General features: G+C 34.5%; 1 long non-coding RNA gene across 8 annotated transcripts in view; it reads right to left on the reverse strand.

Moving 5' to 3' along the window:
* Window positions 1-2,113: 2,113 nt before the first annotated feature.
* Window positions 2,114-14,129, reverse strand: part of LOC111096372 — a 118,005-nt gene continuing 105,989 nt past the window's right edge. For all 8 annotated transcript variants that reach the window (XR_005361166.1, XR_005361165.1, XR_005361163.1 and 5 more), the window contains 3 exons: window positions 8,061-8,154; window positions 4,565-4,621; window positions 2,114-2,977 (listed from right to left, as the gene is read on the reverse strand). This is a non-coding gene — a long non-coding RNA (uncharacterized LOC111096372). The remainder of the gene's footprint in view (window positions 2,978-4,564; window positions 4,622-8,060; window positions 8,155-14,129) is intronic.

Genomic DNA, 14,129 nt, shown 5'->3' on the forward strand with positions numbered 1-14,129 from the left:
GGCAGACTTGAGAAGTTAGGCTATTTCCAAGTTATTCTTTTCCTCAGACCATTCTCCCATTTCTGTAACTACCAGCTCAGGGGCTGGTAATTGTTAATAAGACAAAGATCCTTTAATAACTTTACGATTTGGCTTTGAAGTACCCTAAGTGAAGAAACTCCAATTAGTTGCCAAACATTACAGATTCAAATTCTCCAAAGTCAATATTGTTTGTGAGAAAGGCACTTAAAGTATACATTGAAATAATCTTCATAGGAAAAAGTTAATTTTATCGTATATATGGTAGTTTATAAATGTCTCGTTCTGTATGATTTTATAATTATTTCTTAGTTACTATTTTCACACCTTCTTTAGGATTTTAGAAAAACTCTCAACTTACTCTTACTGTTCTAACTCTTGACACAAGGGAAGTTTTGGTAATTTTAGTATGCATTAAGCCAAGTGCTTGCATTATTGATAATAATTAGACCTAACCAAGTTATCAAATGTATCCCATATTGTCACCCGTGATAAGCAGTAAAGCATTTCAGTATATGGGGATGATCTGATAGTGTATTTGTGGTCGGACAGGGACATACCAGCTGATGAAGAATATTCTTTTTTTCCACTACCAAGAGCTGAGTCCATTTTTAAAATAAGATTTTTGTGATTATAAGAATAATTTTATCTAATTTTATGCAATTTTAAGAATGCATAAAAATATAAAAATATTTTAGAGAATAGACATGTTATTTCATTATCTCTTTGATGGTTTATGCACTTTAAATATAATTAGAAAGCTGCAGAAATAGGTGCAAATATAGATATGCACACAAATGCAGTTATAATTCATAAATTTATGTATTCCTTTCTTAACAGTTATTTTTCAGTTGTCAGTTCTCATTTCAACACATTTCCCATATTGCAAACAATCTTATAGATAATTTAATTATTAGTAATCTCTCTTCCTCATATAGTGTATTATTATTTATTTACCAAATTCCATTTTGTTGCATGTTTAATTTCAATGACATATTTTTTCAATATTACAAATATCACTGCCATAAATACCTCTCAATACAACTTTTGGTCAGTATTCAGGTTTTCCCTATGATAGATTTCCAGAAATAAAATTTATTGCCTCAAGTGATACAAGTATTTTAATGTTCTTGATGCATTTTATAAAATTGGTTTTTGGAGGAATTACCAATTCATTTCCACTACCCATGTTTTAAAGTGTTGATCCCACTATATTTATATCATTTGTGTTTTCCAATTTCAGTAAAATGTTGCTAATTTGGCAGTTAGAAGTGGTAACACATGTGATTTAGATGTGTATCGACCATCAGCTAAAGAGTAAGTTAGACTGCATTGAAAATATGGGCTCACAGCAGATGGTGGGGTCCTGAAGGTGATCTGCCCTGGCTAAAATTTCTCACTAATAAATGTATAAAACTAGACTTCCAAGTGAAGCTCAGGACCAGACAACTATGGGAATTTCACACAGGATTGGCTTTAGACTTGACCTCCACACAAATAACCTCTCTTGTGGCAGAAAGAAATGAATTTCCCAAACCCATAGATCAGGATAGCATCCCCTTTGTCTTCATACTTTTATTTATTTTTTAAAAATATTTTTAAAAATCTATTCATTTGTACGGACGCCTGGGTGGCTCAGTGGGGTGATCCCAGAATCCCACATTGGGCTTCCTATGGGGAACCTTCTTCCCTCTGCCTAGGTCTCTGCCTCTCTCTCTCTCTCTCTCTCTGTGTGTGTGTCATGAATAAATAAATGAAATCTTAAAAAAAATTATTCATTTTTAGAGAGAGAGCAAGGGGAAGGTAGAGGAGGAGAGAGAGGGACAAGCCAACTCCGCAGTGAGCACAGAGCCCTAAACTGGTTCCATCCCAGGATCCTGAGGTCTTGACCTAAGCCAAAATCAAGAGTCTGATGGCCAACCAAGTAAGCCACCCAGGCACCCTTCATACCATTAAAAGTAGACTTCATGTTAAAATATCTTCATAAATCTATGGATGAAAAAAATCTTCAGTAGGTAATCAGAGACATACTCTATTTCATACCATAGCAATAACTTTTAAATGCAATATTGCTAATTATCTTTGCAAAATGATATTCAATCAAAATAGCAGTTTTCTGAGTAGCTACTGAATGACTTAGAAGGAACCTCATGTGATTGTCTAAGAAAATGCTTTATCTATAATTTTATTTTCCTTTATATAGTTTTATAGGCAGAAACTGACAAGAACATATAATGATATCACTAATAATCAAATCAGGAAATTATTTTGACTTTTTTTACTTTCTAATGAATACAGTTCACTAATTATATTAGTTCATATTTTGGGCAAACAGAATCAATTAAATGGGTGAATGGAGCTACATTTCTGAAATTAAATTTTGTTATGTAAGCTGAACCTAACCTTAACAAAAGATCATTTAGACTAATTCCATATGATGCCAAAATAAATTCACTCAAATTGATTATTGAATTATAGAGAAAACCTTAGACTTGCCAAGTTCATAAAAAAGGCAGTATTTTTTAAATTGTAATTAGCTAAGAGTGCAATCGAGAATCTAAAAACACACACAAAAATTGTAACATTAGACAAAAAATATGTTCAATTTGTAAGAGACTATTACAAGAATCATAGCTCAGAAATAGCATATTTTATTATCAACTCAAAACTGTAAAATGGCTTAATAAGAACCATTAGTTGATAGCATTCTAGAAATGAATTTAATTATCATAGAAATTATTCACAAGCAAAAGTTTTCTTGTGTGGGCATCTGGAAATCTTTTCTCTAAACACCCCTTCAGAGGTTACACATGAAGAAAATAATTTTCTCTGGATGCCTGGGTGGCACAGTTGATTAAGCATCTGACTCCTGGTTTCAGCTCAGTCATGATCCCAGGGTCATGAGATCCAGCCCGTTTCTGGCTCCAAGCTCGGTCCCTCCCACTCGTGCTCTCTCTCTCTAAAATAAAAAAAAAAAAAAAATCTAAAAAAAAAAAAAAAACAACAAAAACATGAAAAGCTGTCTCTCCCAAACCTACTAACACTCAGTATTTATTTAATTATCAATCTGGAGGAGCACCTGGCTCAGTCAGTTGAGAATCGGACTTGTGTTTTTAGCGTAGGTTATGAACTCGGGGTCCTAAGATTGAGCCCCTTATCAGGCTATGCTCTGGGTGAGGAATGTATTCAGATTCTTTCTCTCTCCCTTCCTCTCTCTCCCTCCCCCACACCCTCAGCTTACTTACATGCTCTATTTCTAAAATAAATAAAAAATATTTTTAAAAAAGAATATATTAATTATCAATTTGGAAAAATCTAAGAGGAAGAACTCTTCCTAGATAATAAATGACATTGCACTATTGCAATGTCACCTTGTTCCTCAAAATGCTATAGAATGATGATAGTGTGCCTTTCTTTCTTTTTTTTTAATTTTTATTTATTTATGATAGTCACACAAACACAGAGAAAAAGAGAGAGAGAGAGAGAGAGAGAGAGAGAGAGAGGCAGAGACATAGGCAGAGGGAGAAGCAGGCTCCATGCACCGGGAGCCCGACATGGGATTCCATCCCAGGTCTCCAGGATCGCGCCCTGGGCCAAAGGCAGGCGCTAAACTGCTGCGCCACCCAGGGATCCCTAGTTTGCCTTTCTTATGTGTTTAATCATTTCCAGATATTTTTTACCATGTTTGTATCAATTCAATGTTTGCAATAAAACTTTAATAAGCAGTGATATATTGGGTAAATTTAATGCATTATATGTGATGAGGATCTTCAGAAATCTTATAAGTATGTTAGAGATAGTATAGTTTCATGTGCTCCGCATTTCAACATGAAAAAAATGGATCCATCATGGCTTATAAAGATGAGAAAAACCCCATTGTTTGAACACATATGTTGAAACCAACAGTTTCTCCAAAACTTCCTAGGAGTATGATAAATGTCAAATGTGCTTCAGTTAGTTCCTCAGAAAGAATTTGATGTTGAACAGTCTTAAGTCATTTCAAGTACAAGAGCTGCCATTAAGAAGTCTGAGACAAATAGTTACAGACTGGGTATTTTTCTGTAATTGTGATCCAATTTCACACTGGTTTTAAGGTCACAAAAGCTCAAAGGGTATTCCTGATACATGATCTCATTCTCCATCAGATGAGACCAGCCCTCATGAGTACATGTTGCAATGAGACTATCTTCAAAATTGAAGAGATTGCTATGGAAGTAGGAGCAGGATAATGTGTCAGGAAATATACAAAGGATTATTAATAAAGCACAATGAACATAAGAATCAATTACTTAAGTGTCACAGGTTACCAACTTCATAATGATGACATACAACTTCTTTCAGTCTTCAGTTGTGTTTTTAAAAGCTTTGGAAAGAAATACAATTGATCTAATCTATCATGGATAGACAGACTCATGATCCTTTTCCTCTGCAAAACAAGGCAGACTTTTTTTTTTTTTTTAAATTTCCACTATTGGACACTTTTCCAAAGTTTAAGAGCTATAGAACAAGTGGAATAGCTTTTATTTTATAGTTGTGTCAACATTACCCAATCGTGGTTGTAGAGCTGGTTATTCTTTAACTTCTCTTACACTCTTGGGAACCTCTGCCCTCCAAGACATAAAAAGAGAAAATGAAGTTGCATTGTAGTAGAAGAGATTAAAGCTACATATAACAATTTCTAGACAGAAAGAATTGTTAAATCTTGAACACAGTAAGAGAAATTGATGAGTCTTTCTACCTCCCCCATCTCCTTTCTTTTCCTCTCTTGTTTCTTCTTACCTCTCTAATCATTTTAAAGACATTCCTCTCTAAAGATAAACTGCGTGGCATGCTTCATTCTGTTTTAGATGAGACTTAGTTAGATGAAAACATTGTATTTTAGATTAAAAAATAAAAGATGTTTAAAATTAAATCAAATTACCTAAGTATGCCACCTTACTCTTTCCCCTCAAACCATCAATAATTACCTCAGAAACAATTGATCAGAAATTCAATTTGCTACTTTAAACCCCCAATTTTTTTGTTGAAAATTTCAGAGAAAAAAAGAAAAACCCAAGTCACCATGAAAAGATTCATATTTCCTAAGTGCATTTACTTGAAACATAAAGTTCACATATTTCATTCTCATCATCTTCATCCCTGGGGACACTGGAAACAATCTTAATAGAAAGCTGAGGTACAAAATACCGAAATATGTCTTGCTAAAATCTCGGCTCAAGCAAACAAAGAACCGTGTAGTTTTTTTTTTTGTCTTTTTTTTTTTTAATGTTATCACTTCTTTCATATCAACACAGAGCTTCCCAACTGGTATGCTGATACACCCTGATGTGCGCAAATGGGCTGCGTGTGTGCCAGGACAGTGATGCCTCCAACCCTTAGGCTTCTAAGTTGGACCTGGGGCCCAGGCTTTCCCTAGCTTTCAGTCTCTGCTGGAAGAAGCCTTCTTTTTTTCTTTCTTTCTTTTTTTCTTTTCGCCGCAGTGTGCTATAGAAATGTTATTTTCAATGAGTGCTATCCTAATTACAAATGATAAATACATAAGTGTAGGTTTGTTAAAAAAAAAAGGAAGAGAAATACTTTTTTTTTTATGATTTACCAGTTTAAAAAATACACTTGTGTGTGATGCAGCTGTTTTCAAAAGATCCCAGGGAAAAGAGAACAGTAAAATAAACTATTAAAAGCTTTAACTCTCTTACATTTATAGCAAGGTGATTAGTAAAAATCTCCCTCATTCGGACAAATAAAACAAAAAAAGATATTTATTTTGACATCCTGGCTTTCTATTTTCATAGGTCAATTGCACCACTCCATGGACATATAGACCAGTGCTGAGAAAGCCCGTTTTTTCCATGTCTTATTTTTAAAACTACAAATGAAACTTTAGGAAATCTCAGTTAAGCTAGGTCATTTGCTTTTCTGTGGCTCTATTGTTTATGTAAGAGTTTATGTCTCTTAATTCCCATATAGTGACTTGTATATTTTTTCTGAACTTTGGAAATACACCCACAAAAATCATTATAAAATTCTTGGCTCTTGTTGAAAATTTTCCAGAGCATCCACAGCCATACAACTGTTTCATTCAAATACAACAAACAAAGCACAAAACTGATGCTTATTTTTTTGTTTTCAGTTTTTACATATGCAGAGTTCTACTTTTAAGTTGAAGTTATTTCAATATGGTCTTTCATTGTCCTTAGATTTAATTAGTAGACTTTGCCTTTAAAACAATTTCCTTGTGAAAATGTAGCAATTTGATTGTATGCATATGCCATAATCTGTTTGGGGGTTTTTGTTTGTTTGTTTTGCTTTGAGACGGGAGTAATACTATAGAGAAATGAAATATTAAGAAACCTGAGCCTTGACTACCACATAGGATTGAAAAAAAATCTAGAGTAGGAAACATCAACTGCCTCAGAGCCATCATTTTAACTCACCACATTTCATACAAACATTAGGCATTACTAAGAAGCTGACAATGTTTGAAAACGCTTCCATTACCACAAGTATAAATTTACAAGTCATAGCCATTTCAAATATCTGTTTCTTAACATGCCAAAAAATGCAGATAAATCACAAAGCAATTTTAATGTCTAGATAAACATTAAGTGCCAGTCACTATGTTATTGTATTTTATATCTCATTTAATATCACAGCTTGTGAAGTAGGAACTATTTTCCTTACTTCGCTCTGCTACCTGTACAGTTTGAAATATGCATAGGATTTTCAAAGTGAGCAGAAAAGTAAGTTCAAAAGATAAAAATAACTTTAAAATGAGTTAAAAAAAACAATGGAATAATTCATTACCCCAAAGATGATACAGTAGGTACATTAAATTCTAGTCCTAATAATTAGGTAACAGTAGTAGTATTTTCATACGGATGAGAGCTAGGTACAATTCTATTTCTGCTTGTATCCTATCCCTAATTAAAATGAATATCTCAGCAAGTGGTTGAAATCTAAAGAGACCAGAGCCAATGCTCTTTCGAGAGAATGTTCATAAAATTCAACATTCTTAAAAGATTTCTCTCAGAGGAAAGGCAAAATCCTAATGAATGAGATCCCAAGGGTCCCAACTCTATCACCATAGACATTATTATCGTAGATGTAAATGTCAAGGTTTAAAATCCAGATTGATGAATACCCATGGTTAAGGACTGGGTTTTAAGTAAAGGATTCATAATTATTCCATGTACTATCTAGATACTGTACACTACACCTGGCGTGGAGATTGCAGTATGTGGAAATAGATCTAATATGATTGTTATAATCAGTGTTTGTGGAATACATTATAAACTGATTCATGATTTCCCAAATGATACCGATAGTTCTTGTCATTCTATGAGGATTCCAGAGGTAGAAAAGTGAGTATTTGGTTTAATTCTTTACCAACTATTTTCTAGAAAAATATGGCAGCCCTAGATAAGATAATTTTTTGTGCTTCCTGTAACTTATACAAAATGTACATATCTATGTACTATTGTGTCTTTATACTTAATTCCTGTATTGGTTGAGATAATAACCTTTTAAACTAGAGAAGAAAAAATAAAAATAAAAAATACAATGCATTTTCACTTCAAATGATAGGACACTTAGTGGTCACTCAGGGGTAGGCCTAGAATGACTTACTCATCAGGATATAAACAGGTTCCAAAAGATGAGAAGTGGTGCCTTATAATCTGAACTCAACCATAATACCTTCAGAGGACATGGGAACCCATTTGGAGTTTTCAGTCAGACCAAAACACTTGGACACTTATTTTTTTTTAATATTTTATTTATTTGAGAGAGAGAGAGCGCGCGCGCAAGCAGGGGGAGCAGCAGAGGGAGAGGGAGAAGCAAACTCTCTGCTGAGCAGAGAGCCCAATGCAAGGCTCAATCCCAGGACCCTGGGATCATGACCTGACCTGAAGGCAAACACCTAACCCCCTCAGCTACCCAAGTACCCTGTGGACACTTGTTTTTAACAAGGAAAATAATGGCTGTTTGGCGATGATCATTTTCAATTTGCCTAAGAGCCAGGTGACTAGGAAAATAATACTTACCTGGAGAGTTCTGGAGATAAGCATGGTGAGTTGGGACACATTAGCTGAAAGAACGCTGAGATTGTGTGTGTTGTTACTGCTATCTTGCCAAAACCTATAATTTTACCACATACATATTAGATATGTAGGTAACTAGTCAAAAATAGTCATATTAGTACATACATAACTAGTATATTGACTAGTACAAACTGGTCAAAATTCTCTAGATCCGGTAATTCTTGGATGCAGTCATTTGTCCCCAAACTCTTCCTATCTGCATTCAGGTAAATCTCAAGTCAATCACCTACCTCTTCACATGTAAAAGCTGATCTCTACTAGAATCATAGTATCCCAGACTTTGTGGAAGTAAATGAATTTAGAGTCGAAAGGCCAGCTTGCCACACTGAATAGGGATTGAGCATCCAGACATTAACTGCCTCTCTAAGAGATCTTTCTCAAACCTATCTGAACATGAAAATCGTTTAGCACAATTATTTTTACAAAAATTAAGATTCTCAAGTTTCCTTTGGAAATTCAGACTCCAGAAATCTTTATTTTAAAAACATACCTCAGATCATTTTTATGAACAGACAGATGCTTTCCTAAAGCATCTGTCCCCATTATCAGAGCTCCATTACAAACTTCTATGAACTAACTCACCTGCCCAAATTTTGCACAAGCGAACTACAATGGCCATATTAATTTATTCAGTCATGCAGCATTTATTCAATGATATTTAATGGGTATTATATATGAGGCACCTCGGGGGAAAAAAATGAAAAGCTGGAGCTCCACTCATATTCCTCGAACTAAGTCTTGGTAAAATAACACGGAATCTAGATTCACTGTGGAGTGAAGTGCAGGTCCTGAAGGGTTCTGAAGCGTGAGAATGACATAGTCAGGTTTAAGTGTTGAAAATACCACTCTGGGAGTAAAGGTAGACATAGGATGGTGTGGTGATATTGGACTTGTGTCAAGTAAATACTAAGAAGGCTATGTCTGTAGCCAACCAAGAGAGGATGAGAATATATATATACCAGGACAAAGGCAATCCAGAGAGGAGGGTTGCACAGGATTGTTTCAATGAATTTTAGCAAATACAGATATTGGACAAAGACAACATATCACACTGAAAGCCATATTTAGGGATGCCAGGGCGGCTCAGCAGTTGAGCGTCTGCCTTTGGCTCAGGGCGTGATCCTGGAGTCCTGGGATTGAGTCCCACATTGAGCTTCCTGCATGGAGCCTGCTGCTCCCTCTGCCTATGTCTCTGCCTCTCTCTCTCTCTCTCTCTCTCTCTCTCTCTGTCTCTCATGAATAAAGAAATAAAATCTTAAAAAAGACATACTTATTTAATTTTTGAGATTTTATTTCTTTATTCATGAGAGAGAGAGAGAAGCAGAAACATAGGCAGAGGCTCCATGCAGGGAGCCTGATGCCAGAATGGATCCCAGGTCTCCAGGATCACGCCCTGGGCTGAAGGCGGCGCTAAACCGCTGAGCCACCCGGGCTGCCCAACATATTTATTTTTTAAAAATAGTGGATATTAACAAGCATTAAACATTGATAAATCATGCCGTTCACCAAAATATTAAGTACTTAAAAAAGTTTGTGGCCAGATTGGAGATACAAAGGTGTATACAATGAAAATCTCTGTTTGCAGGCATCAACTTTTAGCAAGAAAATCACAACTATACAGACAATTAAAATAGCATAGTATTTAAAAGAAGGGCTATAATGACACTATTAAAAAGTATCATCCCCTTAGGGAGGAGGAGATGCATTTAATGTTTTAGAGAATATGTATGTGAGAACATAATAAGTAAATAATCCTTTCAGAAATAGTGATTTCTTGCATAGTCTTCTGTTAATTATGGAAAAGTTTTAAACATTTATTTAGAGTCTATTCTCTTTGAAAAGAAATGATAGGTGGCTGGGTGATATTACTGGTCACAGTAGATGAGAAGAGGCATACAACTCCAACAGTAAAATTAAATCCATAAAAAGCACTGAATACTTCCCAGAATATTATTTACAAAAATCACCATGTTGTGAATCAAAGTTCTATTTAAAATTGCTTTTCCATATTACTCTATTGAGGCTTTCTATTTAATGAGATGTCTGGCAGGGAAGATTTGAGGAACATTTATCCAAAATGCCAGAACCGCTTTCCACTTTGCTAAAATGCTAGTAAGAAGCTTTGAAAGTGGCAACACATTTGTGAGACATCATTGTCAAATTTCCCCTAAAGGAACAATGTGAATAGATAGTAAGAGAGCCGTGAATCAGATTGTCAATGCTGGGCTTATGCTATTGAGTTTCCGCGAACATGTTCCTAATTTTGCAGTCACTTCTCCATTTTAGGAATGAATTCCACTTTTCAAATTACTTTTTACAAATGTTTAATCCCACATGACCCTTTATTCTATAATTCATCAAATTCTATTATTCATCCTACTCCTGGATAATATGTGCATAAAGAATTAAACCGATTTAAAGATCACCAACCCAATACAAAAGTTAATACAATAATAATAATAATAATAATAATAATAATAATAATAATTGCTTGGAACAATCAGAATGCATTCCAAGTTTAATTATCTGCCAGATTGGATTAGCCACTGGGCTAGATAGATCTGACTACGTTGTATTGGTGCTAATTTATTTACGTATTCATATCATTTGCCTTTCTGATAAAAGAATGTGTTTTTGGTTGGGATTTACTATGTTTTTTCACCTTTGTATCTACAGAAATCCTGGGCACATAAAATTTAGGATCTCAATAATTGTTTGATGGATGGCTAGTTGACTCCTTAAAAGAATCAATGAACTTTTTCTCTGTCTGATTATTTGTATTGGATTTGTACTCTTTTATCAGTTATTCAATTTTGGGGTTGACATAAGATTTGATTTGAAATTTTTTAAACTTTGATATGAACCGAAGTTGATAATGTAAAAATAACCACTGAATTAGGTGCTTTTCCATTCTAAAAAAAAAAAATGAATGAATAGGTTCTCAAAATGTTGAGTTTTTTAACAGATATTTATCTGAGCACTTTCACACTCCTGGGATATTTTTTCAAACAGGAAAAAAAATTTACCAGCTGTAAGCTTGAAAACTATCATGAAAAAAATAGTAACCTAGAGGAAAAAATATATGAAGGTAAGAAAAATAACAGCGCTGAGACTTCAAGAAATAATACATTTTTCAGTAATCCCTTTCCAGTATTCATCCATTTGATCAACGGCATTGTCTTCCAATGTTCTCTAAAGGGTAATTAGGTAAATACTTAGCATTCTTATAATAATAATTAAAAAAAGGTAGTCTGCTACTCAGAGAAAATAAACAATCTAACAAGGGAAAGAACACTAAAGAAAAGAATAGTTAAACCAGATCTAAGGGGAGAATAAGCATAAAAGAAGCAAATAACATAATTAACTAAGATGTCAGAATGTAAATCAGTGGAAAACATAATTGTACTTTAATCTATAAAAAAGACAATGGCCCAAGGTAATTTATACTGTCTCCTCGTGATCTCTATTATCATTTACACTGAAAATAGTGCCATTTGAAATGCTGTTACTTGTATATGATGATGGTGCTATGACCCATCAGTAACAAATCTACAAAATTGTTTTGTTTTTGGAGTAAGAAAGGGTTGGCAATAAATTCATTCACACTCTCTCATCTGGTCCTCTTGTGAGCAATGGTGTACATTGGCAAGTTGAAGTTACAGCTGCAGTCAGTGAGCCCAGAACAAAACAAAACAAAACAAAAACCCAGTGAGTGAAAAATCAATCAGATTGTAATTAGTGCATAGGGGAGATTGAATACCCTAACCTGACATATTAGCACCAAGTTCTGACCAACTAAGCTTAACTATCCATATGGTATCAAAAATGCATCTATATTTAATCCAGTGTTTAAAAATGGTATTTGTTAAACCCTGATGAATTTTAGATAGCATCCCCAATTCTTCCTCACTGTATATACTTCAGCATGTGTATTATAACAGAGTGCCAGGCATCACTTAACATTAGAACTATGAGAAAGTAAGAGAAAAATGCTTGGTATGTCTCAACCTTTTTTGGTGGGAAAATGCAAGCCAAGTAATATTTTGAGTGGTTGGCTCATGTGGGTCACTCAATCACTGGCTGGAGAGCTTGATGTCCTCACAAAATAAAAAACTAAATTTTTTGACTTGATGCCTCTGATGGAATGTTGTAAGAAGATGTGTTTAAATGGCAATAGCATAATCCAGCACAGGTTTTATAGCCAAGCATAAGGAAGAGCATCACTGATATTCAAGAACTACCCTGTGCCACATGTCATCCCAGTTCCTAATGTAATACGTTATGTTTGATCCTCACAATAGAAATATGAGGTAGTTGTTATATCCTCGTTTTCTAGATAAGAAACTAAATTGTGAGATAAAAAAACTTACCCAGGGTCGAAAATAGTGAAGGCTTCATTCAGAATTTGACTACAAAGAGTTATGCCAAACTCCATAATTGTTTTTATTAAAGATAAGGTAAGTATAACCAACCAACTTGATAAGACTTATGTCATTTGCATTATTTATACTATCCGATAGATATAATGAATTGACCTAATAACCCAAGTGAAGAACATGGATCTCAGATATCAATAATTATGACCAAGAGCTTTATAGACACAGGACATATTGACAGAAATGCCCTATTTTCTCAGGTTGTGTGTGTGTGTGTGTGTGTGTGTGTGTAGCTTTATCTTAAAGACTTTGCTAAATTGGCAGAATTCTTGGGTAGTCACAAAATTCCAGTGATTCTAACGTTTTAAGAGATGATTATAACCCAGAAACCAAACATCTGTGAGGCTAAAAATAAAAGCATTTCTTTCATTACTTTACCAAGACTTTCCGAAATGCTATCAGCGTGGCTTATCAAGACCCCGATTAATACAGACAGCCCAATATCTCTTATATTAAACCACATGCTCCAAGCTCAATCAAAGCAATTCTAATTTGCCATTCTCTGTGAGGTTTTTCTGTTTCAACAAACTTGGGAACATTATTTTATTGACAAATTCTGTGGCAACTCTGCAAGAGCAAAGTTACATACTACATACCTATATATATACAGGCAAACTTTCAATCACTGATATGCATGTAAATGAATCACAGTGAAACAATCGTTCAAAAAGTTATTGGAAGGTTGATTTAAAGTTTCTTTCTCTGTACCACCATGATCTCCAATGAATTCTATTTTATTACTTGACCATGTTGTATTGTAAATGCCTTTTGCCTCAATTAGAGGATGAACTTTATAAGGTCAGAGACTGTTTTTTTCTCTATGAACCCAGTGTATAATGCAGTTCTGGCATTTACTGATTATTTATTCAATAAATAAATGAATAATATAAAGTAAAATATAAAATATCATAATGGCATCATTGGTTATAATGTGTTTGCATCTGTGAACAGATCTGATTTCTTCTTACACATCCTTGAATGCTTGAAAATACATCTTTAGTTCATCCAGCCACAAATTTTATAGAAGAAAGATATATTTAATCATGTATAGATGAAATAGAATTATTACTCAAAAGCAACAGGAGCCACCTAGAGTGCCCATGACAGAAGCTGAAAGGGTTGGCTTTCCTTGAATTCTAAGCAATTGTTGCATGCTGGTCCCTGGACAATAATATAAAGCTGGTAAAGTTTGTATTTAAGATGACCTTCACCCTTCATTTTTTGAACTTTTTTGACCTTTTGTCTCCTTCCCATACATCCAGAGCCTTTGGGATGTGCTCTGACTGTCAAGACTCTGATGTTGTGGAAAAAAAGGATAAGCTTTCCCTCTACTAGAACTAGGTAACTGGCTTGGGCGTGAGTTAATTTCTCTGGCACTTAGTACCCATGGTGTAAATTCAGAATAATAATGATCTTCCTCTGAGGGTTTAGGCCTATGTGAAAGGACGCAAGTGAGGATGCTCTGCAAACTATAGAACATTAAATGGATATTTGATGTTGTATAAAACATCCTTAAAATTGAAGAACTTCTAATGTCCTCTTTGCTCTGAAGTACCCATGACCTAAATAACTTCAT

Source organism: Canis lupus, chromosome 6 (assembly GCF_011100685.1).
Source record: "Canis lupus familiaris isolate Mischka breed German Shepherd chromosome 6, alternate assembly UU_Cfam_GSD_1.0, whole genome shotgun sequence".
Taxonomy (NCBI): domain Eukaryota; kingdom Metazoa; phylum Chordata; class Mammalia; order Carnivora; family Canidae; genus Canis; species Canis lupus.